The following is a 27,361-nucleotide window of genomic DNA, read 5'->3' as shown; positions in this document are numbered from 1 at the left end:
TAAGAGGGAGATCTAGTACAGGGTTTTGCTTAATACTGGAGGAGGAGAATCAGAACCATTTTCCCCAGTATAGCATAGTTAGTTATTTCAATTAATCAATACGAGGCCCCCTCAGAGAATGACAGAGGCCCGGCCACTTTGAGTATAGAGGCCCTAGCTCAGCCCAGCCCCAGCCCCAGGCCCCCAACATATCTAACTTCTCATCCACAGGGTCATACTAAAACCAAAAGAATATATGAAAATGAACATTCAAGACATGTATTTATTAACAATTAAGTCATTATACCAATAGCATATATATTAAAAATGTAACTTATAATTATAAAGTTTCCACTGCAAGCAAAACTCTTCATTTTTGGAATGCTTTTCTGGCTTTGTTGTGTGAAAACTCATTTATAATTGAAGAAAAATCTAATTTATGTGCAGCATCACTGTTAACGTTAAGCATTGCTAGCCCATTCAAATGCTCTTGTCCCAATGTAGAATGACGGTACTTCTTTATTTGTTTTAACACATTGAATGTGCATTCACCTGAACCCACAGATGCAGGGAGACTGACAAAAATACGTAATGCAATTGTGATATTAGGAAATACAGTGGCCAGCACCAGGTGCCCCAGAGGGGGTGGACAGAAGACAATGATCAAGCGATTTGTTTCGTGCCATCTCTCGCCAGCCTCTGACAAACAGAGGCCAGGGACACCATTTCTATCCCCTGGCTAATAGCCTTTTATGGACCTAACTTCCATGAAATTATCTAGCTTCTCTTTAAACTCTATTATAGTCCTAGCCTTCACAGCCTCCTCTGGCAAGGAGTTCCACAGGTTGACTACATGCTGTGTGAAGAAGAACTTTCTTTTATTAGTTTTAAACCTGCTACCCATTAATTTCATTTGGTGTCCTCTAGTCCTTATATTATGGGAACTAATGAATAACTTTTCTTTATTCACCCTCTCCACACCACTCATGATTTCATATACCTCTATCATATCCTCCCTCAGTCTGCTCTTTTCCAAACTGAAAAGTCCCAGTCGCTTTAGCCTCTCCTCATATGGGACCTGTTCTAAACTCCTGATCATTTTAGTTGCCCTTTTCTGAACCCTTTCCAAGGCCAAAATATCTTTTTTGAGGTGAGGAGATAACATCTGTATACAGTATTCAAGATGTGGGCGTACCATAGTTTTATACAGGGGCAGTAAGATATTCTGGGTCTTATTTTCTATCACTTTCTTAATAATTCCTAGCATCCTATTTGCCTTTTTGACTGCCGCTACACACTGTGTAGACGTCTTCAGAGAACTATCCACGATAACTCCAAGATCTCTTTCCTGATTTGTCATAGCCAAATTAGCCCCCATCATATTATATGAATAGTTGGGGTTATTTTTTCCAAACGTGCATTACTTTACACTTATCCACATTACACTTCATTTGCCATTTTGTTGCTCAATCACTCAGTTTTGTGAAATCCTTTTGAAGTTTTTCACAGTCTGCTTCTGTCTTGACTATCTTAAACAGTTTAGTATCATCCGCAAACTTTACTACCTCACTGCTTGCCCCTTTCTCTAGATCATTTATGAATAAGTTGAATTGGACTGGTCCTAGGACTGACCCTTGGGGGACACCACTAGTTAACCCTCTCCATTCTGAAAATTTACCATTTATTCCTACCCTTTGTTTCCTGTCCTTTAACTAGTTCTCAAGCCACATGGATGACATTAAAATTCATTCAAATTTGGATATATACTTCTGAATTGACGTAAGCTCAGTGTAAGCCTGTACGTGAGAGCGTGAGATTCAAGCTCACTTAAAGCCTCTCTCACAGAGTCCAAATGCTGTGTAACTGGTTTAACGCCATCAATTCGTGCTAACCATCTCGTTGTCAACATGCCAGAAAGGGAAACAGGCAGATGCTGCTTCAGAATTTCCCACTTTTGAGGACTGCTACTGAAGATGTTGTACAATTGCTGGATTGTTCCAAAATATGTGATTGCTTCCTTGCAAGATTCAGTGCAACACTGATAAGATTTAGTGGGTGGTTGCCACAACTGGACAACATACAGTTTGGATTTTGCTCAGAAGGACTGCTTGTACTCAGTTGTACATCCCAGCCATATTGGAACCATTGTCATAGACTTGGCCAATGCAGACTTCAAAATTCAATTTGAAGCCTTCCAGAATTTCTAATACAATGAAATGAGCATTGATTTCTTTTCTAGTGTGTGTGTGTGTGTGTGTGTGTGTGTGTGTGTGTGTGTGTGTGAGAGAGAGAGAGAAATTATTGAACAAAATGAATTGTTCTTCAATTGAAACCTTTGAACTTCCTGCAATGTTAACATATCGAACAACCAAGGTCATCTGTTCTTTATGAGAACAGTCTGGAACTGCATCAATAATAATTGAAAAGTACTTTGCATGTCGTATCTCTTCAATAATTGTTGTTTGCACAAATGTTCCATACAGCTAAATAAACTCATTTTATATTCTGGTGGGCACATAATGGGCTTGCATGCATTTTCCGCTCTCTTGTGATTCACAAACACACTTAAGATGGCCTGATAAAAATGGGTCATATTTGCTAAGAAGCTCAAGTATACCAAGAAAGTTTCCACTTGTAGGGTCTCTGATACGTTGACTGGAACCAAACAATGCCAATCCCCATTCAGAAAGAAAAAGAATGACATTCAATATGTGCTCAAGGAGTTTTTTCCAGTTATCAGTTTCCGTGTTTTTTTCACTCAAAGAAAGATTTCAATTGAACTGTCAGTTAGTGCTGCTCTGCTAGCTGATTTCTATGTAACATAGTTATCTTTATGCGATAATGAAGTTTCATGTGCAGGTATTCAGTCCTTCAACTTCCTCCAACCTCTACTGATGCTCCAACAGGATGGATTAGACAGTACTGATGAATTTGAAGTATTACTGTTAAAAATGAAACAGGGTACACAGTACAGAGCCTGCTTTTCCATGCTCCAGCAGAGCCAGGCTTTTGTTTTGATCTCTTCATTTGGAAGGGTTTTGTCAGCAGACGAGTGGGAAAAGCATGATTTTCAGCATCTTTCAGTATATTACTTAGAATCTGAAAACAATTAAATGCAGAAATGAGAAACAACTGCATTTGAGCAACCTTGTTCTGATCAAGAAGTCCAATATCAAGTTCTGATACCACTATTATACTGTGTCCTATACTAGTCATAAGTTCTTGCTCTTGCTGCACAGCATCTCCAAGGTCCTCATTTTCTACCTGCACAGTCTCTAAATCGGGTGTAGATTCTGCATCTATCACTACTGTTGGCATTTCTGGGTCTTGATTTTGCGCCTCATTTTAGAATCAGTAGCATTGAAATGTCATTTGTGGGTACAAAGTTATCATCAGAACTGGAAGTGTCACTCTCAGCATGGTCACCATCTAATGGCCGAGATGTCTTTTCTACAAGAAATGATGTCATTGGCTTTAAACTTTTAACTGATGCTTCACTCTTGCTTTTTCCGTCTCTTACTTGCACCACTTTCAAATCTTCACTTCATTTTTATAAAGGGGTTCTTTTAAAACATAGTAACACACAATGTATTAATTCGCTAAAGGCTATTGGTTATACAAAATTTTAGGGGTGTTATTTACTACGTCCCTTAAACCCTTATTTCAAAGTCTTGAAATTTCATCTACTAACATGTTCCCATTGTTAAATTCTTCTAATAACTGATACCTTATTATGAATATGAACACGGGGCGATTGCCCGATTAGATATACTGTTTATTAAACTGCTAGAATTAATAGTTTATCACAAAAAAAGCCTTTAAAGGTGACTCAAACTGGACAAAGAGGTAGCTTGCAGCTGAGCCTGATATGATTATTGTATACGAAGACAGATAAGAAAAATCAGGAATACAAAAATCTCTTATGCAGAGCTAAACATATAATTTAAATTTTAAACTCACTCTCCAACCAAGCAAAATCACTTTACAGTAACAGCATTAATTATGACTTTCAAAAAACCTCTCAACTATTCAAAGACTGTAAAAAAATGTGTCTTATAACATAAAATCACTAATCACAGAAGCTACTCCAGTCACGCAGATTAAAACTCAGATGTGACTGAAAAACTGGTGAAGGCCCGAGGTCCCACAATGATTTAAATCAGTTTTTGTTGGTATATATCGCTTCTTTTGCTGTCTCTGTTATAACTGCAAGGTGTATATTAAATTGAAATGACTTGGCAGAAAAATGTCAAAATTTGAGGCCCCTTTGTCTCCTGAGGCCTGGACCAAATGGTCCTCCTGGCCTCCGGCCCCTTCCCCCCGATAGGGCCTGGTCAGTACCAAACTCAGTGCCCCAGAATGATATTGCACTTGTGTCACTGAAAGTGTCAATTTTCAGATGAAATATAGGAATCAAATACACAGACCATGTATGCTCAATAGGAGATCCTTTGGGATTTTTCCCACAGGGCCAGGAGCATAAATCCAGTTTTTAGATAATTACATTATTTTTCACCTCTCTAAATTCCCCTGATATTTTAGTTTGATAGAGTATTATGCTTCACTTATTGCTATAAATTGTGTTGAGCTGTTGTGTCCAGTTAAACAGCTGTTTATTTCCCCCTGTAGTGGGGGTGAAGGAATTATTCTTCACTGCATATTGAAGGCTATACTATGAAAAGTGTTCTACAAATGCAAGGTATTATAATTAAGATGGAATTTTTAACCCTAGTTAAAGTTCTGAGCCTTATTTTTCTTCCTGCTTCTGTCTTCCTCTCTTCCCACCCTCAGCCAAATAGTGTTCACTCTCTGCATTGAATGGCTTGAGTTGCCAAATTTAGGTTTGATTTGAACTTCCTCAAAGTTCAAGGCTATTTGGATTCAATGTTTTGATTCAAACCATCATGGAGAGAGAGACTGATAAGTTAGCTCTGGATTTTAAAATCCAGAAAGTGAAAGGGTGGCTTAATCTGTGGGTTTAGTCTCTAACACACTAAAAGCTTCTTTACAGTAGAAAATTATCAGTGAAGCTTTGATTGTAATTTACTAGGTTGAGAATCATTTCTTTGTTGGCGGGCATAGACATGGACGGTTGATTTTGCACCAAATACACTCACTTCAGTAATAGGCAAATTCAAGGCTATCTTTTATAGGACTTGACAGTTATTTGAGAGGGTACTACTATCAGTTAGGAAGAAGGGAAATGAAAATAAAAAAAGTCAAATGATTAATAGAAAAAGAATGATGCACAAATCACCACAGCTCTTGACATCTGTTACAAGTGAAGAATCATGAACAGTAGCTGAAGCTTGCAATGCTGTACACATCTCAAGTGAAAGAAAGTTCTGATGTGTGTATATAGAACTCTTCCCAGAACTAGAGTCAGAAATGGGCAATCTTAGAACTCTGTGGCAATCATGAGCAGCTGTACAAGCTCTCCTACCACTCTTCTACCACTCTTAGCGGTAGAAATGACATTGCCTCCGCCTGTGTTTATGTCAACATAACTTATATGGCTCTTGGGGATGGTTTATTCAAACCCTGGGTGACATATATTATACAGACATAAACTATAGTTTAGACATAGCCTAAGAAGGCAAGCCCCTGAGTCATTTTTTGGAGGTTTATCTAGCTGATAGCTCAGAATGGAGACTTGCCTCCTGCTGAAAGTGTGTTGAGTAGAAAAACTCTGGCTATATAATTATCCTCTAAGAACAGAGATGTGCAATACAGCTGAACAAATCTACTTTAAAGTAGACTGAGGTGTTCAAAGGTCTCCAGATGCAATGGAGGAAAATTTGTGTGTTAAGAGACTGTGCAAAACAATGTATAGTTTAATTTTACATAAGTAGCAGCAAATAGTCATTGTAAGAGTTGTTCCTTCTAAGAATTTCCTCCTTTCACAGGGATTCATAGCTGTTTTCCACTAACATTATTGTGCTGATTCAGCCCGAAGTTTTGAGTATTAGAAAATTATTCCCATTACTCTTACAATTGAATATTCATTGTTTAAAGGAATTTAACTACAAAGGTTCCACCAAATAGTGAACCACTCTCAGTAACATGCCATTTAAATGCATCGAATATTAATAGATCAGGGCAAAAACCCTCAGCAGTGGAAAAACTAATCCCACAGTGCTAGTGGCCTGGTGGCAGCATAAACAAATTACATTTACTATTTAGAGAAAATACCTATCATTTTTATACTTAGTTTTTAATAGAAGGAATTAACTGTGGCAATCTTTAGCAATAATACTATGTAATGTAGGAGTTGTCCTAGGATTGCATACATTTCTTTATATAGTCTTCCCAAGAGCTTGTTAGAAAATGGATCTTTCCGCTCCATAGGAAATGTAAACTTTTTATTGAAAAATAAAATGTTTTTGACCTAAATTCAATTTTTTTTTTATGGGAAGCAGATACTTTTTGACCAGTCTAGGTATTTCCCTCTCTTTTTCATTCTCTTGGCATTTGGTTGTGAATTGAATAAGTGCACTATACTGTTCATATTTGTCAGTGTACTTGCCAATGTTTGGTTCCATGAAGAATGGCTGGGCTTGTTGTCCTTAACATTCCCTTACAGGATGTACATAATTAAAGAAGTTACATTATTCTATGCAAACATTTCTAATCATTATTAAATGCTACATGAATATCAACTAGTCCTTAAGTCTCTTATCTGAGCCATTTCAAATACTGTATATGCAAAAATGGACTTTCCAGAGCCAACAACAGTGTAGGAGACTTTCCATTTTTATCGGAACAAAGAGACACTGATTTCCTGTTTGGCTTTTTAGCTCTCAGTTACTGATCCGCAGCTTGTTTCTCCAATGACAAAAATAGCCATTTTCCCACCCTCAGTTCCACTTCCTCCTTCATTAAAGTATTCGGTCCTGGTTGGCTGATTGATGAGCTTCAGTTGGTTTGACCTTGTAGATTCTTACCACTTTCCAGCCTTATCCTGAATTTGCAGACAAGCACAGGACAGGGAGGGGTTTCTGCTTGTAATTCGTCCAACTTTTTTGTCCAGAGTTCTGTGAAGACACAAATGGGGCATATGTTCTGTCACAAAGGTTATTATCAAGCTGCTGGTATGTTGACACTGCTCCAAATTTATGTATTTACTTGTTGAATGTCAGAGAAAAAGTTCAGGTGATTCTAAAATGGTACGTTGTTTCATCAACTGGATGCAGATCTTTATGGGTATGTCTAGACTACATGGCTCCGTCGACGGAACATGGCTTACAGGATCTGACGACAAAGGGTTCTGGGGTTGGCAGATCCCCATCTAGACTGCCGCGCTGTGCTGACAAACAGCTGATCGTTTTGATTTAAATGAAGCGGCGATTATTTAAATCGCAGCTTCATTTCCCTTTTTTCATCCTGCCTAATCTACATGGCTCTGTTGATGGAGCCATGTAGTCTAGATGCACCCTATATGCCTAGAGCCAGAAATAAAATAAGCCAGATGAATGTTTTCTAATTAAATGCTTGCTTGCCACATGTTTATCCTTTTTAGGTATTCTAAAATCACAGGCTGAAGAATTTAAGACCAGTACTGGTTATTGTAAGGAGGTGGAATGGCCTCATTGCAGCACACAGGGGGTTAATCCTGGTGGATCCAGCTAGCCCCATCCATGCACCTCACAGGAAGTGCAGGGGCAGGGCAGGAAGTAATAAGCGCCAGGCCCTGAAGTTCAGTAGGGGGTCAAAGCAGGGAAGAAGCCAAATGTCCCTTTCAGGAAGGTGAAGCACCTGTGGAGCTGACGACAAGCTGCAAAGTGACAACACTCCCAAGTTAGCTTGGAGAACAGGCAAGCTGCAGCCCCCAGAACCTGAGGAACCCAGGGAGGAAGCTTTTCAGTCAGGGAGACAAGGAAACAGGCCCCAGCAGCTGCGGAACAATCTAACTGGTTACCAATAAGAAATAGCCCAAGGAGAAAAGACACTAGTCCTATTATGTTGCCAGAAGGTGAGACAGTGACATCTGGTTGTTTCCAGGGCTCTGGTCTAGGACCTGGTGGAGCATGGTGGGCCCAGGTCCCCCTGCCCTGTACATAACCCTGGATGACCTCTAACCCTCAGGCCAGGAGGCCTGCACTATTGACTACTTGCTTTTCCAGCCTATGCCCAGAAGGCTTGCGCCCTTATTTATCCATCTAGCCCTCAGATGGATGCCCTGAGCCGCAGACTTCTTATGGGCTCAGCCTCAGGCATGAAAGCCAGCACTACCATACTGCAAACTACGTCAGCCGATCACCTCACCCAGTGGGAGCAGCAATTCCCCACTGCTGTCAAAGAGGGCAACCTGGAGGAGAGCCAAGTTACCTAAGTTGTGAGAAATCATTCACACAACCAGTGCTTTTTTTGTGATGGTACTGCTCAGTATGCAGTACCAGCACCTCCAGACAGTACTGGCACCTGCAGTCAGATCTCAACAACTTTTCCCCTGGAGTATTGGCACCTTTTTTTAAAAAAAACAAAAAAAGCACTGCACACAACTATTTGTGGCTGAGCCCCAACTATGTGCTATACAATTGATAACGATTGATAATTTTAGGAAAACATATCTCTTACATAAAAGAACTGTACAGGGTGAGGAAAAATCCTTTAAAATGTTAAAGAATCCAATCATCTGCTCAAATACTTTAAGCTAACTACTTCTAGCTACCCAACAATCTAAGTCAGATATAACTGGAAGAAAATCAATAGGTGATATTTTAAGGAAAAGCACATTTTGTACAATTTGTAGTCTGTTCTCAATTAACACAAGCGGATTGATCATTTTTAAAGAGTAAGGGACATGTTTTTAGAAGCAAGCTATAAGCGTGCATGCACAACATTACATACTTACGGTTTTGCATGGTTTTTTTTAAACATCTAAATCTTTACAAGCAACACGCCCATGTGAGTGAACAGACAATATTAAATTGGGGTAGTTAGACACCACTTTCCCTGATTTTTTTTCACTGAAATAAGAGTTGCACACCTACATTTGAATATCTTGACCTTTCAGTTATATTACCAAGGACGTGTTTGAGCGGTCATTGGTAGAGGGCTGCAGCTAAGATGTAAGTTTTGTGGTTGTCAAATGATGTGTGGGAGGAACAAGTACTACTACTGGCTTTGGATTATATGTTTTACAACTACTATATTATTTTGTTTCAATTGTATGTCAAGAACTTTAAGTTGCTGAACTGTGGTGAAGAATGTCTTTTAGACCAATATGTAAATAAATAAATCTTAAGTTTTCAATGGATAAAAACAAATACTGTACTGAGCAATCAGTACTCACAATTCTAGGCTAGTAAGATTAGGCAAGCAAACGTGTAGACTTCATTGAGGATGGTTTTTGAAAAATTTAGTCCTCATTCTTTTTCTAGGTGCAAATGACATACCACTTCAAAGTCTGCTGTTTCTATAAGGCACCAATCCCTGCTTTTTCTCTCCTTCCAGTATTCACCTCTGAAAAAATGGTTGCTTAATTCACTGGCAGAACTAAAGTCTTGGATCATGGCATCAGTCTCAGATGTACTCTAATTCATAAAATCTCTGTGATCCAAATCAAATGCTCTTTTTACTGCATGTCTGACTGAAATTGATCTCAGGGGTTCATGTTTTCATTCCTGAAGTTAATACCATACTAGTGAACTCTCTTACATAAATTATTAGAACATTTGGGATCTAAAATAGAATCACAAATTATGCCATCTTGTAGCACACAGAATTTTGAACAAGTAATGTACTTATGAATCAGCTGTCATGCGTAATCAATGGAAACAGAGGAGTCTAACCTCTGTCTGTTATTGTGTGATGATAAGTAGCCTTCAAGCTGAAGATCTATTACATAGGGGTTAGTCTGATAAAAGGGAACACCTCCCCTCATGGCTATATTCCAGATTTTTAGTGTATGTTGTTGATGTAACATCAATATCAGCACATAGTGATTTATAGCCTTATCGCATGAGTAAAGATTTGTTCAAACCTGTGTTGCAGCTCAACAAAAAGTGCTTGAAGCAGAAAAAGCTGGTATATTCGTGTCAAAGAGGGATGTGTCATATTAATTCAGATGGAATATGTGGGCCAAAGAGTCAGGGTATAATATATAGAGACCTCAGCCTGCTTAGTACTATTGCAGACATCATTACAAATCCTTGTAACTGTTCATTAAAGATGCAGAAAAGAAGGGGGGAGTTAAAGCATTTGAAATGTAACGTGTTACACGAGGATTTCATTTTAACAACATCCCACCATCCCTTTTCCTTTAGCTGGAGAGAATATTTAGAAGGAAACCCCATTGTTTGACAGTCTGTTGGGTGGCATTAAAGATGGTACAGGTTGTACCTTCCTTAACCAGGACTCCCTGGTCCAACAACATCCATGGTCTGGCATGGACCACAGATATTCATGGACCACAGAGTCCAGGAATAGGCAGGTCTGGAGGTGAGGAAGGAGTGCTGTAGGGGGCATGGGCAACTCAGCCAAATGGGCAGCACAGCAGGGAGTTTTGGGCCCAGCAGTATCTGTGGCACTCTAGTCCCACCGGTGGCAAGGAAGCTCAGGCCCCAGCAGCAACCAGGGAGCTCTGTCTCGGCCATGGAGCTCCAGCCTCGGTCCTTCACCCAGTCCTAGTGCACAGCTCCGGCCCCAGCCGCGAAGTCAGGTGGCAGCAGAGCACCAGCCCTGGCGCTCTGGCCCCAGCAGCAGTGAGGCTGGTGGCATCTAGAGAGCCCCAGGGGACTGGGACAGAAGTGGGAGCAGGCTGGAGCCCTAACACGGTGGCAGCATGGGCTAGGAGGGGAGGGACCTACCCTGTTCCAGCAAATTTCCTCACTCGGGACCAGTTAGGTCCCGAAGGTGCCAAAACAGCGAGGTCCAATCTGTAATAACTGTCTCTTTGGGTAGTTGAGATGGGTCGGGGCTGTCATGACTGAAACACGGACAGCATGTCCTATCTCCTAAGACAAGACAAACACACACAAAAGGGGAGTGAAAAAACCAGGAAAGATAGCAAATAGAGTTTCTGTCACTGGTGATGACTTTCAATATCAGCCATTTTGAGACCTGGCAAACTTCTACCAGCATTAGGATGTTTAAGCTGTTGCTTTTAGCTGCTTCTTCCTGGTCACAGCAGTATTGCAAAATATGAAGTCTTGGCCAGCTAAACCAGATTTTACTAGGCAGAAGGAAAAAGGTAAGAGAAGAAATAACTCTCTTTTGTACGTTTTCACATAGCTATTTGTTAAAGGTTATTGTGACATAGTTCTGAACTTGCACTTATTTGTTACAGTTAAACTCACAATAATAAATGTGTAGACCCAGTTATCACAACAGACACCAAAATCCCTTCACATGCAAAGCTAAAACACAAACTGTGTTAATCACAGATTTATGACTTAAAACTTCCCTACTAACCAGGCTTTAGTGTACAGCAAAGAAATAAATGTTAATTTATGCATTCTCTCACTCACACCCCTTTATAAACAATTAAAGTTTGTAATCAGTAATTACCCAGGGCTGTTTATTCTAAAAGCACCAAATGCCAGTCTAAATCCAATCGAAGGCAATGGCAAAACTTCCACTGATTTCAGTGGGAGCAGGAGCAGGCTTTCTGCATTTCAGTTTTAAATAATTTATAACTTTTCTCCCCCCCCCCCCCCCACCCTCTAGTCCACAGCTAGGTGCCAACATCCTTCCTTTAGCAGCAACAGTTGTAGGAAGATCCTGCTCTCCCACTCCTCCCCCTGTATCACCACAATATTTTCATCTCATCAGCTCTCCCACGTGTGTTTCTGCTGCAGAAGGCAGAAGAGTGACAATTGTTTCCTACGGGGGGGGGGGGGGGGATGAATAGGAGAATGATAGTGTGGCATTCTGTATCTTAAATCAGCGCCTCATATTCACCACTGTAATAATTATATGTTTTGTACAAAGTATGCCTCATGAGAGATCAGGTTAAAAGTCTTGGTCTGTTGAACATTAATATTCTGTTGAACTGTATGTGCTACAATTGTATATTAAAATATGAAGTTTTGTGATGTGTCTGTTACTGAAATATGTTCTGAGGCTGGGAACAGCCATAACCAGTCTTTCAGTTACAACAATGGAGTAGCCAGACAGCAGTTAATGGCACATCAATACTCCTAAAGGAAAGAATCCACCATCTCAGAAACTGGATACAATGGAGATTTCAGAGAGAAAGCACTTATAACAATGGAGATTGCTTGACCCACATGTCAGCCGACGGTCAGGGCAGTGAGTCCCTTATGACCGGCTGAAGTTCTTTAAATTGTGCTTGGTTCTGTTACAGCAACTGAAGGAGTCAGGTTAAAGCTTAAACAGTTACTATTTTATTGTTACAGGGTAAATTTAGCTGTTAAATGCTACTACTGTGTTACAGATAACACAGACACTACAAAGGACAGGACAGAAATTACTCTAAGAAGTTACTTACAGGTACCATGAAACCCTTTGGTTCTCTGAGCTCTTATTAAATGCATGCAAAATAGACACATAGCAGGTATATATTCTCACCCCTGCGTTCCAGACTTGGCGTGGCCAGCGTCTTTCTCTCAATCCCTCGGGAAGAAGTAGGGCGAGGTTGGGCGTCCCACAGACCTCGGGAGACAATCAATACCTGCCAGCAGGTATAGATGATTGGAGCTCAAATGGGGTGGGCGGCTGAACCTCTTTTATACCCCTTGGGTCATGTAGGCTTCTTCCTGGGCTCAAGTGGCCATTAAGGAAAAATGGCTTTGAATGCCAAGTTTCCCACGAAGGGTGCAAAGCATAATTTACACCTGGGAAAATGCAGACAATGGGCACCTCTGGTATGTGATGGGCGAAGATTCCTCTCTGGGACAGTGCAGGCGTGTCAATTACTGGTACTAGCCATCAGGGCGACGGGAGGCCCCGGGTCGTCAGCTAGCCCATTTACTGTCTGGTTTCTGTTTATGGTAGAGTCAGGGACAGGCAGCAAACCTGTGTTCCCAGGGCATCAAAGGCTGACTGCCTTTCTCTTGCTCTCTGGGGGGGGGGAAAAACAAGATGGGGCTCGTGGAAAAACAAGATGGGGTTTTGTGTCTGGCTACACCACATCATAGCAAAAGATCTTTCCGGAAAACTAGAAGAAATTATAAAAGAGGGGAAGTGACAGCATGATGTGGCCTCATTCCTCCCACAAATCAACATCCAGGAACACATCTGGAGGACAAAGACTTTGAACTGGGGAGGGTTGCGCCAAGCTGGAAAAGAGTCCCAGCCTGTATATTAAGGAACTATATCACATGTCAGGATGAGACACTGTTTGATTCAAATATTGTTTAGTTTATAGAATTCAGTCTGCAGATTTATTGTTGTTTCTTGGGTAACCAACTGCGATCTCTCGGATTATTACTTACAATCTGTCTTTCTGTACTAGCTACTGAGGGGTAGCTGAGTTAGTCTGTAACTGGAAAAACTTAACACAAAAAAAATAGTCTAGCAGCACTTTAAAGACAAACAAAATATGTATATGGTATCATGAGCTTTCGTGGGCACAACCCACTTCTTATCTTTCTGTAGTTAATAAACTTGCTTCATATTTTATCTAAACCTGTGTGTTTTGATTGAAGTTCTTGGGAAATCTCAGCTCAGTTTACCAGGCTAATGTGTGTCCTTGCTACATTGAGGGAGGGACAGACTAGGGTAATGAACATACACTGGTCAGGCTTCTGACCAATGCAAGATGATACAGTTCTGGGGTGCAAGACACGGACGCTGGGGAGAATTGGCTGCAGCCTCTCTTTTGTTGGTTTATGAGTGGTGGGGGAAAAGTATTCCTGTAACTCAGCTGGGTGTGTCCCTTGTCTGCATATGTGCGTACCTAGCAAAGGCTTGTAGCTTGGAAACTGCATCACAGAGTGAGTGGGATACACCAGGTTAGTGGAACAAAGGGCTCAGTGGTCCCACAGTACAGGTTGCATCATGGGAACCCCATCACAGAGGTCTACTAAGAGGCACTAACAGTGGAGGAAGAAGGCAGCTCCTGGCACTGGGCCATGAATTTAACAAGAAAAGCCTTCTCCATAGGCACTTAGAAGTCACCTCCAGCTCAGCTGTTCTCTGCTCTATTTCGCAAGGGCAATGCCATATCTTGAACAAAGCACTGAATTCCTGGTCTATACATGCTGAGAGAACAGAACCTATTAAAGTTTGTAATCAACCCAAACTAGAATTCCTGGAACAGGAAAAAAGAGCAGTTTACCATCTGAGGAATGAATCCTGCAGTGGGAACCTGCCTTTCTGCTTCCAATACATTCAGAGCAACACATCTAGCACTAGCACTAATAAAAGATGCAATATTTAGATAATTCAATCCAGCAAACATTTTTTCTTCACCTAGCATAATATTTGGACAATATTCTGAAATCTGAAGAATGAGTCAAAGTTGTGTGTACAAAAGGGCAAATAACATGAAAAGGTAATAAACCCCTTTGCTGACATTTGCAGCTCTTTTTTACTTGTGAGCATTAAGGAAAGCAAAAGGTCCTGAGTACTAATATAAATAAATAATCATGATTGCCATCATCCTTTAACAAACCTTTGGATTTTACTCCCAATGTAGTACATTTTCTGCAAAAGTAAGTGCACTAGTTAGAGGCCAAATTCCAGAGCACCAGAAGCTTAGACATGGGGGAAGAACCAAGGAAGTGACACAAAGGGAATCCTCACATTATTTCTTTTCAGCTCCCTTCTCGTGATGCTTGCAGGGTTGGCCCTGCACAACTAGAACATTGATCACATGCTTCTTGACTAATATATATCAGCCAAAAAACTTAAGGTATGTCTACACTAGCCCCCAGATCGATCTAAGGAGGCTAATGAGGGTGACCGAAATTGCAAATGAACCACGGGATTTAAATATCCCGCACTTGATTTGCATGTGCCCAGCTGATCACCATTTTAGAAATTGACTAGCCCGAAGTAATTGCCCACGTCTACACGAGGCAGTAAAACGGGATTCTGAAATAAAGCCCTAACTTGAATTAGCTGGTAAACCTCATTGCAAGAGGAATACCAGCTAATTCGAGTTAGGGCTTTATTTCGAAATCCCGTTTCACTGCCGCGTGTAGACATGGGCAGTTACTTCGGGTTAGTCAATTTCTAAAATGGCGACCAGATGGGAACATGCAAATCAAGCGAGGGATATTTAAATCTCGTGGTTCATTTGCCATTTCGGTCGTCCTCATTAGCCTCCTTAGATCGATCTAGGGGGCTAGTGTAGACATACCCCTAAAGAATGGTTCTGTAGCACTTTAACTCACTAATGTAGACCAAGGCTATTTCAAAATAACAAGCAGAACATCCACACTACCAAGCCCATTATTTCAAAATTTTAAAATAACTCCTGCTTTCCTTGGGGAATAAGCATATTTTGAAACAGTTATTTTGGGAGTTATTATTTCCAAATCAGTTATTTCAAAATAATTTCCTGGTGTAGATATGCCCTCAGACTAACCAAAAAATGTAGATGGATTCTCTCTCTATTTTTTGTTTAGTCTCTAAGGTGCGATGGGGCGATTTGTTGTTTTTTAAGGTTTTTTAGTTACAGACTACCATGGCTAGCCCTCTGAGACTTTTCTATATCAGCTAAGTTCATCGAAGGATACGTCCACACTGCACAGCTATTTCGGGATACCGGAGGCACAGAGATATGGGATCCCTTCTTAAAAATTCTGTATTGATACTGAAAACAGGGTAGGGAGGATTACCCTGTTTGTGGTGAAATCATCCCTGTATGACCACTATGAAATCAGCTCTGCCAGACTAATTTTATATGACAAGATATTGTAGGACAAATATATAAGCCACCAACTGCATAAAGAGACCAAAGAAGGAGACAAGGATCTCATTTAAAGTCTTCCTCTTTTTCTCTCCTTCACTCAGCTATTAATCACACACATCCCACAGCTCAACATACTCAGTATATTTTTAAAGTTCAAGGTATAAACATGTCCTGTGTTGTAGAGTAGATTAAAACCATTTGCTAAATGACTTCCCAAAGGGTCAGGGCCTGCTGCATGCTGGATAGGGACATAGTGTTGAAACTGTTTTTCTTTAGAAGAGCAGTGGTCTACAGCTTATGACTCTACAGCCAAATATGGCTCAGTATGGAACCAAATATGGCTTTTTTTTAAATTACAATGAAAAATTCAAAATTTTAAAAATGCATAATTACTCATGTCAAGATGATTTTTTTGTGTATTTCACCTTTAACTGTTCATTTTAACAACCATCCATCCTCTCCACTCATTGGGGGTTGTGCATAATCACTTTTTATTTGGTTGATCAAGAAATCTTTCCATCATATATGATCATGAACTCTGTGATCTTCTAACAGTAAAAATGCCAAAGAGAAAGACAGATGACGAATACTGAAATTTTCAGAAGGAGTGGACAGACTTGCATGCATTTGTGGATAGATCTGAATCTCCATGCTGTCTCATTTGTAGTGAGAGACTGTTCTCAAACAAACAAGCAAACAAAAATTAATGGCAAAACATGCAACATTTGCTACAAAGTACCTTGAGGGTGAAGCACAAAAAAAGCCTGCGAGGAGCTGCAGTGAAAAATAAACATTGCACAAAATAGCCTGCTGGCACGGTCAAAATAAGGTGGGAGCTTAAACTCTGCAAATTTTGCAGGCTCATCGGCATTATTCAAGAGAGGAAAGCCTTTCACTGACGGGGATTACGTGAAAAGATGCATGCTAAAAACTCGTCATTAACTATTTTCCGGGTTTCACAACAAGGACAAAATCTTACAACATTCAAGACCTGCCATTATCAGCAAACATAGTTCATGACAGCTGTAAAAATGACCCATCAAATTGACAAGGAAAAAATGCAAAATTTGAGTACAGCTACTTATTTTTCGTTTGCTTGGACAAGACAACTGACATATGTGATGTTAATCAGCTGTGTATTCTGGGACGATATATTTGTGGAAATACTGGGCACGAAGAAATGATTGAGATATTACCAATGAAAAATCAAACAAGGGGTGAAGACATCCTTAAAACTGTGATGAACTTTCTTACATACAAAGAAATACAGTTGGATAATCTTGTGTCTAGGATGGTTGGTCGTTAGCATTGTCAATTGGATTCTTGCCTAAACCCTTAATCACTGTCAAATTCAGTAACTGTTTGAGGAAGTAGATTCCGAATACCCAGATCCACTAATGCACGATGTTGGCTGATTAACTCGTGGCAAAGTTCTGTCTCGTTTTGCACCTACATTACTGAGATTGAGTCATTTTTGGATAGGAAGGGTGTCAAACACATCAAGCTTTCAGACTGACTGGTTGCTCAAGTTTTAGTCTCACATCAACATTACCAGTCATTTAAATGAGTTGAACCTTATTCTATACGGGTAAGGAAAAACAGCCAGTCCCCGAGTTGCGAACGGTCAATTTGCGACCATTCGCAGTTACAAAAAACTGTCGTAAATGGCAGACTCTGAGTTATGAACGTGATCCATGCTTACGAACAGCATGGTCATGTGTAACTCTATGGGGTCCGACTTACAAACAGAGTTATGACCAATTACTTGGTCTGTAACCGGTTCGTAAGTCAGAGAGAAGCTGTACAGCCTTTGTCTCTGTAGCACACAGTTTGGAGTTGAGTCAAAATTGACTCTTCATTAAAGATACCGACAGGCAGACTAGCACATTTTGAAAGATTACAAATGGTTTGTGATTCATATCAAAGTGAGAATCCAAATAGAAGCCTTGATTTGCAGCAGCTTTCTGGGTTTTCTCCTGAGCGCCTAATGGCATTCAAGTCTTGTTTTGTTGACTTTTGCAAACACAGTGCACTGTTTAAATGTATGATTCATCCTCATAAAGCGTCCATTGAAGAACTGGATTTGATGGCCATTCCAGCTATCTCAGTCAGCACAAATGGTATGAAGAAGAAATTGGAGCATGATGATAATCTGATTGTGCAAACTTGGAAAGAACTTCCTGCCATATACAACACCATGAAGAATGTCAGCTTGGCCTTACTTTCCATGTTTGGTTCCTGCGTGAACAGGTTTTCTCTCATTTGAATCACATCAAAGGTAATTTATGCTCAAGATTGCCACAAGACAGCCTGAATGCGTGCCTGAAGCTGAATTTGGCCAGTTAGGATATAAACTTCAAAGTACGAAAAGATGCAGCAGCAGAAGTCCCATTAAATAAAAACATTGTGTACAATGTTTCATTTATGCTATTATTAGTCATTATGTCAGTGTCTGAAGAGGTTGCTGACCCCTGTTGTAAAGCATAGTATTCATGGAACTGAAGAGGGTAACTGTGCTTTGTTAAACTTTATGGTCTATTAGGGTGAATGTGATCCCTTTTCTTGAGGTTTCAGTACCCCACTTACAAGAACAGAGGTGAGGTGGAGAGCAAAGTTAATTGTTTTGTGTAGTTTTATAAATAAATAACCAGTACTTTTCACAAATGCATCTTATTGCTTTCTACGGGTGAAAAAAAAAACTTCTGTCTCTTTCTTCTTGTTGTTAAAATGTCCTGATCAGATAAAATAGTCCTTGAAATTGCTGTTTCTTAAGGTTTATATCACAACAAATTTCATGCATCTTAACATGAGAGCAGGATCTTTGTTAGATACTTTCAAATTCAGAAATATCTGGACTTACATCTTCAGTAGCTAAGGTAAAGATTTCTTACCCTAAAGAGCTATGAATTAAATTAAGGCTCATTGAAGTGCTAAACTCTTTACACTTTGAATTCCTAGCAGCCTTCTTCATTAGGTTTATAGTGACACTTTACTTATAAAATGCAACATGAGGTGGTGCAGCTGTCCCAGGAGGAGCTCCAAACAGACACTGTGACTCAGACATATTCATAGACTCCGTTCCCCCTGAGCTCATGTGTTGCTCAAGTGGGTGTAAGTAGGAGGAAAGAATGCTGTGTTGGTCCATTGATAGCTGCAGCATATTTCTCCCCTTATGCCCACTTCAGCTGCTTGGTGTATGTGACTGATGAAGCTGTGGCTTCATGTGCTCCTGCATCCTTTCTTCCTTGACTTTCCCCTCTTGCTTCATGGCAAAGCAGAAGCCCTTTTGTACCTGGACTCCATATCTGGCCAAGCCTTATGCCTCTTTACTCCACTATGTGGCTATGTAAGGCCATGTCAAAATGGAGCACAAAGATCTGTTTGCCCACAATGGGACTAATTTTTAAAATCAAATGTGTAATTACACATGCAAAATGAATGCACAACCATGCACCTAATTTGTTCATGCAATTACTATGAGTGCACACGCAAATGGCCAGTTATTCTTCCAGCTTGTCATCTGAACATACAATTACAATTATGAGCTCTGGTGAGGACCACCTACATATAAATTAAAGTTCCCCAAATAAGGAAGATCTATATTTAATTGAATAAAATAATTTGGAACACTTATCAACTATGCATTCATCTCAAAGCTTTGGCTCTGCACTTGGGTATACTATATGACCACCAAGTGAAGAATATGCCACTTTTTCAACATGTCACCAAAATTATAGGCGGGTACGTGACATTTCTTACTTTAGGAACATATTAGGGATTAACCCAACATGGTGATTGGGGTGAGTCAAGAAATATAATAATTAGAACTAGTACCATGCCATGCTGTCTAGAGACAGGTGACTAAGATTGCTTCTGCTAACTATAGGTAGATAATTTTTTACTATAGATGGCTTTTATGACATTTTAGGAAGAAAATGTTGCCCTAACATTCTTCCCCTTATTTGGTTATGACAACACATAATATGTCCCTGAAGCAAGTATGGTATTTTTGCTAGCTAGAGGGCTAGCTAGTCCTATATTGTATCTATGAAAAAATCCAAAAAAGTTTTTGTAGTTTATGGGGTTGGCGTCTATACTGATTTGCATCACGAGTAATCTCATTGAAATCAGTAGGTCAAAAGAATCCTTTCTGTAACACCACTGGTTTCAGTGGAATTACACCACAGCAGATCAAAAGCTGCCTCACTGCTTTCAACAGAGTGACAAGGGTACAAATCAGCACTGAATTTGATCCCATCTGTAAAACAGTGAAAAAGGAGAATGAACAAGTCTTCAGGCATCCTTTTGAAATACACTGTAATCATTCTTATACTTACCCAAAAGCTACATGTCTGAAATAGAAGTTGCACAGATTCTTTTTACTCTTGATTTGAAATTTAATCTCAAATTCAAACAAATAGGCTGTATTGATTACACAGAATTAATTTTATCTAAGGCTTCTGATGACATTTAATGCACTCATATAATGAGATGACAGTTTTGAGAGTAGATAGCTCTACACAATATGGTGTATCTCTCACTTTTATATTTGTTTCAAGACTCCTAGTAAGACTTGTGTGTGATCATGTTATTAAACTCACAAGAGAAACTTATCTTCATTCCCCCCCTCAGTTTATCCAAATGCTACACTGCCTTTAAATATATTTATATTTATATTTATATTTGCGATTCTTACACGGGCAGATAAAATAAAATCCCATGAAGTGTGAAAACGTTTTTCTTAAATAAAAATATATGATACAGCATTTGTCCTTTTGTAGATCATGTTTCATGAGGCAAATTTAACTGAACAACACTGCATTCTTGTTTGGGGTTTTTTGTTTGTTTTTTATTTTGATTTTTTTAAATTCCTTCTAGTAGGGCATAATGAATTTTAAATGGCTGGGACAGTATGAAAAACTCACACTATTATAAAAATCAACTATAACCTCTGCTTACCTCTGACACACTGTCAAAGTTTCTCTTTATTAAAAAGCCGCATTCAAAGCTCTTGTTTTTTCTTGCTCCCTTTTTATATTTAAGATGTTAAACCCCAGGTATTATCTTTGCACACACTACTATTCGTCTTTAATTTAATAAATGGTTATTTCAATGTATTAGAAATGCATATAAATTAGCATTTATAAAAATCAATTACATTGTCTCATAAGACGGAGGAGAAACCAAGGCCTTCCTTGCTGGATCATTTGTATTTATCTGTTAATTATAAACCTTAATTGTCTCCTCTTATCAGATTAATTTGCATAAATTGCATAAATTTAAAATTTAACGGGTTTTAATTTGGGAATACAAATATACTTTAAACATTCTTTCTTGCAATATTCATTATTAATTATAGCATTAAAATTAGCAGTTCTGATAATTGACCTTGGATCCTCCTTGGTTCATCATCATCAGCCCATTGAGGTCATTTATCTCATGATTATGCATGCTTTGTGGTTTCTTATTGCTGATATGCTCAGATTTAATTGTACTTTATAGCCTGTCAGATTTCACTGACTTAAGTGGAACGTTATGCTGTGTTCTATAGAGTTGGATTCATGACAATTCACATTCTTGGGTCCATATAACAGACTGAAAGAAATTCTGCTGGCTAGAATTCTCAAGTCATTGGAGTTTGAGGCAAAGGTGCACCCTACCCTCTTGGGGAAAAAGAATGTTTTTCTTGACTTTTCTTAGTGTTCTTTGTCTCTGCTAACACATCTAACAACTCTTGTTCAGTTTGTCTTTATTGGGGTGCTGGACTGCCTGATTAAGCAGTGTTATTTTCACTCAGTTACAGAGGGTTGTTTTTTTTAACCAGTCAGTGAAGGATTTTCATATTATGCAGTTGATAAAACAGCTCAGATATTGCTAGCTTTCTTCTATGAAGGAGACAGTCCTTAAAGCAATTATAAGGCCTTGTCAAGGCTGTTCCCCCCAAGACACACCGAGTGCAGAAGGTGGTGGCCTGCAATTGACCTTAAAAATACTTCGCCTCTATAGGCTTTGCAATATAAAACTCTCCACGGTCACAGATTCCCTGACTATGAGAGATAGGCTGCCGCCACCAAGTAAAACAAAAAAAAACCCACAAAACTTTCTACTTGAACCCAGGGAGAAAGCACTCGGAACGTATTTCAGATGGGTACCCCCCTCCCCAAGCTCTTTTACCACAAGAGAGCTTGGGAAAAAAAGAAAACGAACTTCAGTCTCTGATAGCTGACGTCTCAACCTTAGGCACGCACACACAGACCTCTGATTACTTTCCAGGACACAAGAATCAAATCATAGCCTTAAAAAAAAAAAAAAAAAAAAAAAAAAAAAAGGTGAATTTATTAAGAAAACAAAAAGACACTCGATCACACATACTTAGGTTGCTAGGTGTTTAAAAGCAACTGAGAAAATAACAAATTACAACAAATAGAATTTCATCCCTGGGCTACAGTTTAAAGTTTACAGCATATAGGGGTGTACATGGATTTAGCACAGAGAAGTTTAACCAAACAACAAAACAAAGAAAATAACATGATCACATCTAAATAGACATTCCCTATCTACTCACATATCCATGCTTCAAGATTCAGTCCATTTCCATGCCCAGTATTCTTTGCAACCTGGATCCCTTAATTCCATTCATCTGAATAAGTGGGTTTTGCTCATGATACCATCTACATTTTTGTTGGTCCCTAAGGTGCTACAAGACTATTCATTGTTTTTAAAGTTTTTTTGGGCAGTTGAAGGTATGGTAGTCCTGCCTCGTTCAATTCATCTTGTTCCCCCAGCTCCTGGCTTAAACTCACACAATGAAAAAACAGCAGGCAGGTACCCCTTTCAATTCAAATCTCAATACTTTATTCTCATTCGTTATCCTGGCTCACTGCCAACACTTTCTAGCTACCTGGGTTTAATCCTTTGATTATTGAATGCTGGGATGTTCAGAAAGGGACAACACTCCTCCTATCCATCACAGGCCTCTACTCCAAAAGTCATCTATGGACAAGACAATCTTATTAAGAACATATTTCTAATCTTCCATTTCTGAGCAAAGTTCCTGTGGATGTTTTATGGAATCTACAGATTTCAGTCAGTGACTGAAAGTGCACTGCTTGCACTGATATATCATCTCTACCTATTGTTAACTAAAATTAGAATATCCACAGAGACTCTTTTGGATCTGTTCAAAACTATTGATTCTATTGGCCGTGAGGTGGTTTTGACACATTTGCAATCCTTTCCAGGGGTGGATGGAGTTGCTTGAATTCAGAAAGAATGCTTCTCAAGTAAGATATCAGAAGCTCTGTCCCTATCTACACAAGATCAATATAACAGAGGTTGATTGCCAACTTCATCGTCTTTTTCCCCTCAGAATATTAGATGCTTTAATTGCAACTCAATTCATGATCTTGGTAGTTATGAGATCCTGGATTTCTCCTGAAGGCACACACAGAGGCTGACAACAGAATGTTTTTCCACCTGCACATGGACCAGGGATCATGACCATTTCTTTTGAATGCAAATTTATCTACAGTTATAGCAACCAGGGGAGCGAAGCACACAGGGGAGTTTAAGAGGGAGAGCAAGAGATCCCGCCGCTGAACAGGCTACCGAGTGAGAGTACTTGCTTTTGTGTGAGTGAGTTTGCTCGACTGTTTGAATTTTAATTCTGATTTCAGGTAACTTCAGTTTCAGTTGCTGTGGCAGTTGGACCTGAATGCCTGACCTATGTTCCCTTGATTGCCTCTGATCAGCCTTCCCCTGGGTGACTCACAAGGGGGCAGGCCTGACCTAGGCGAGCAGGCTTTAAAGGCAGAGGCAGAGCGAACAGGGGAGCCAAGTGGACAGGGGAGTTTAAGAGGTAGTTTGACAGAGGGAGGCCTACAATGGTGAGGAAGACCCACAACACCTGTCCCAGCACTGCTTCTGTCTCCTCCACCTGCGCCTGTAGCCAGACAGAGCGCCTGAGCATGGATGCCTCTAACCAAATCCTGGTATGGTTTTGCAGAGACTGTGGCTTCCAATTCCCACTTATTGATATCCAGGCTGGGGGGACCATCCAATGTGAAAGGTGCCTGCTGGTGGAATCTCTCAGTCAGCAGGTGGGAGAGCTACAGGAGGTGGTGGCAATTCCTGGACAGTGTTCATGTGGAGATAGCTGAGGTAGCTGTCCAAGTACATAGGACTGCTGACACACCACTGGTGGAGGAGGAGATGGCTCAGAGTGGACACTGGCAGCTGGTTACTTCTGGCAACAGCAAAATGCAGGACAATGTAGCACTTTAAAGACTAACAAGATGGTTTATTAGATGATGAGCTTTCATGGGCCAGACCCACTTCCTCAGATCAAATAGTGGAAGAAAGTAGTCACAACCATATATACCAAAGGATACAATTAAAAAAAATGAACAAATATGAAAAGGACAAATCACATTGCAGAACAGGAGGGGGAATCTTACCAACCACCACAGGACATACCACACTAATACCAACCCTGGTACCTTCCCTTGCAACAAACCCCGTTGCCAGCTTTGTCCACATATTCATTCTGCTGATACCATTATTGGACCTAACCAAGTGAGTTATAAGATCAAGAACACATATTCCTGCGCATCCAGAAATATAATCTATGCTATCATGTGCCGAAAGTGTCCGTCTGCTATGTACATTGGACAAACATCTCAGACACTTCGCCAAAGGATTAATGCCCACAAAACAGATATCAGACAAGATCACAAAGAGAAAACAGTTTCTTGCCATTTTAACCAGAAAGGACACTCTCTCAATGACTTAACCACCTGCATTCTGCTACAAAGACCTTTTACATCTGCACTTGAAAGGGAATCCTCTGAACTGTCATTCATGTTAAAATTCGACACTTTGCAAAAAGGACTCAACAAACATTTGAACTATCTCACCCATTACCAAGATAGTTTCCCCAATTATCACCTCTAATACCATTAACTCACAAACATCCCACTCTCCCTACCTCTAATATCATCAATTCACAGACACTTACCTTCCTTCCTCCCCCCCCCCCCCCCCGCATCCCCCTCCTGTTCTGCAATGTGATTTGTCCTTTTCATATTTGTTCATTTTTTTTAATTGTATCCTTTGGTATATATGGTTGTGACTACTTTCTTCCACTATTTGATCTGAGGAAGTGGGTCTGGCCCACGAAAGCTCATCATCTAATAAACCATCTTGTTAGTCTTTAAAGTGCTACATTGTCCTGCATTTTGCTTCAGCTACCCCAGACTAACACGGCTACATCTCTATCACTATTCTGGCAACAGGCACTGCTCCACCCCTGCTTTGAACCCTGGCACCCTGGTACTAAGAAACCATTATGTTCTTCTTGATACAGAAGATTAGGAATCACCCCCTACAACAGAGGAGGAGAAGCCTCATACTCCCAAGGCTGTGAGGTCCACTGCCACCACTGAATAGGAAACGTAGGGTCATGGTGATCGGAGACTCTTTTCTGAGGGGGACAGATGTGCCCATGTGTTGCCCTGACATGTCATCTCAGGACATATGCTGCCTGCTGGGGGCCTGTGTCTGAGACATTACAGAGGCACTGTCGAGGGTTATCCAGCCCTCTGACTATTACCCCATGCTATTCATCCATGTGGGCACTAATGATACTGCGAGGCGTGACACTGAGCAGATCAAGAGTGACTATATGGATCTGGGAGTACGGGTAAAGGAGTTTGGAGCACAGATCGTATTCTCTTTGATCCTTCCTGTCAAAGGTAGGGGCCCAGGCAGAGACAGGTGCATCCTTGAGGTAAATGCCTGGCTGTGAAGATGGTGTTGCCAGGAGGGCTTTGGCTTCCTTGAATACAGGATGCTATTCCAGGAAGGACTGCTAAGCAGGGATGAGGTTCACCTTTCGAGGAAGGGAAAGACCATATTTGGATACAGATTGGCTAACCTAGTGAGGAGGGCTTTAAACTAGGTTAGACGGGGACAGGTGACCAAAACCCATGGGTAAGTGGAGAACATAGAGACCTGGGAGGTGGGTCAGAAATGGGAGGGAGTGTGGGTTATAATAGCAGAGAGAAATGAGGGACAAGGCAAAACTGGGAGGCAAGATCAAATCAGTATCTTAGATGCCTTTATACAAATGCAAGAAGTATGGGTAATAAGCAAGAAGAACTAGAAGTGCTAATAAATAAATACAGCTATGACATCGTTGGCATCACAGAAACTTGGTGGGATGATATACATGACTGGAATATTGGTATAGAAAGGTACAGCTTACTCAGGAAGGACAGGCAGGGAAAAAAGGGAAGAGGTGTTGCCTTATATATTAAAAATGTACACACTTGGACTGAGGTGCAGATGGACTTAGGAGTGCGTGTTGAGAGTCTCTGGGTTAGGCTAAAAAGGGTAAAAAACAAGGGTGATGTCATGCTAGGGGTCTACTACAGGCCACCTACCCAGGCGGAAGAGGTGAATGAGGCTTTTTTTAAACAACTAACAAAATCATCCAAAGCACAGGATTTGGTGGTGATGGGGGACTTCAACTATCCAGATATATGTTGGAAAACTAACACAGTGGGGCACAGACTGTCCAATAAGTTCTTGGACTGCATTGAAGACAACTTTTAATTTCAGAAGGTTGAAAAAGCTATTCTAGACTTGATTTTAACAAATAGGGAGGAACTGGTTGAGAATTTGAAAGTCAAAGGCAGCTTGGGTGAAAGTGATCATGAAATCACAGAGTTCATGATTTTAAGGTATGGTAGAAAGGAGAACGGCAAATTAGAGACAATGGATTTCAAGAAGGCATGGGAAGCAAGACTGAGGGGAAAAACAACTGAAGAGAATTGGTAGTTTTTCAAAGGGACATTATTAAAGGCCCAAAAGCAAGCTATTCCCCTTCATAGGAAAGACAGAAAATATGACAAAAGACCAGAGATCTTGCATGATCTAAAAATAAAAAAGGAGTCATATAAAAGAATGGGAACTAGAACAAATTACAAAGTATGAATATAGGTAAACAATACAGGAATGCAGGAGCAAGATTAAAAAGCCAAAGGCACAAAATGAGCTCAAACTAAGTATAGGCATAAAAGCAGGGCTGGCTCGAGCCATTCCTGCGCCTCGGGCAGCGGGCGCGCAACACATGCGTGGCTCCGCCGCAGGCGCACAGCACACCTTACAGCTGCCATCAGGTGCCTCACGCCCTGGGCTGGGGGCTGCACAGCGCCCCTTAGAGCTGCCATCAGGTGCCGCGTGGCCCCTGGACCCGGGCACACAGCGCATGATGGCAGCTCTAAAGGGCGCTACACAGCCCCTGGCCCTGGGCGTGAGGCACCTGATGGCACCCTGGGGAGCTCCCCAGCTAGCCCCCCCACTTAATCCAGCCCTGCATAAAAGGAAACAAGAAGACATTCTATAAATACATTAGAAGCAAGAGGAAGACCGAGGACAGGGTAGGTCCATTGCTCAGTGAGGAGGGAGAAAGAGTAACAGGAAACTTGGAAATGGCAGAGATGCTTATTGACTTTTTTGTTTCGGTCTTCACCAAGAAGTGTGATGAAAGAATGC

At 40.5% G+C, this 27,361-nt stretch overlaps 1 long non-coding RNA gene across 3 annotated transcripts in view; it reads right to left on the bottom strand.

The window, feature by feature from the left end:
- Positions 1-248: 248 nt before the first annotated feature.
- Positions 249-27,361, bottom strand: part of LOC142829114 (uncharacterized) — a 166,422-nt gene continuing 139,309 nt past the window's right edge. For all 3 annotated transcript variants that reach the window (XR_012903402.2, XR_012903401.2, XR_012903400.2), the window contains exon 3: positions 249-7,013. This is a non-coding gene — a long non-coding RNA (uncharacterized LOC142829114). The remainder of the gene's footprint in view (positions 7,014-27,361) is intronic.

Source organism: Pelodiscus sinensis, chromosome 5 (genome assembly GCF_052426305.1).
Source record: "Pelodiscus sinensis isolate ZL-2025 chromosome 5, ASM5242630v1, whole genome shotgun sequence".
Lineage (NCBI taxonomy): Eukaryota > Metazoa > Chordata > Testudines > Trionychidae > Pelodiscus > Pelodiscus sinensis.
Note: the sequence above shows the minus strand (reverse complement) of the source record. Positions and strands in the feature narration are given on the sequence as shown.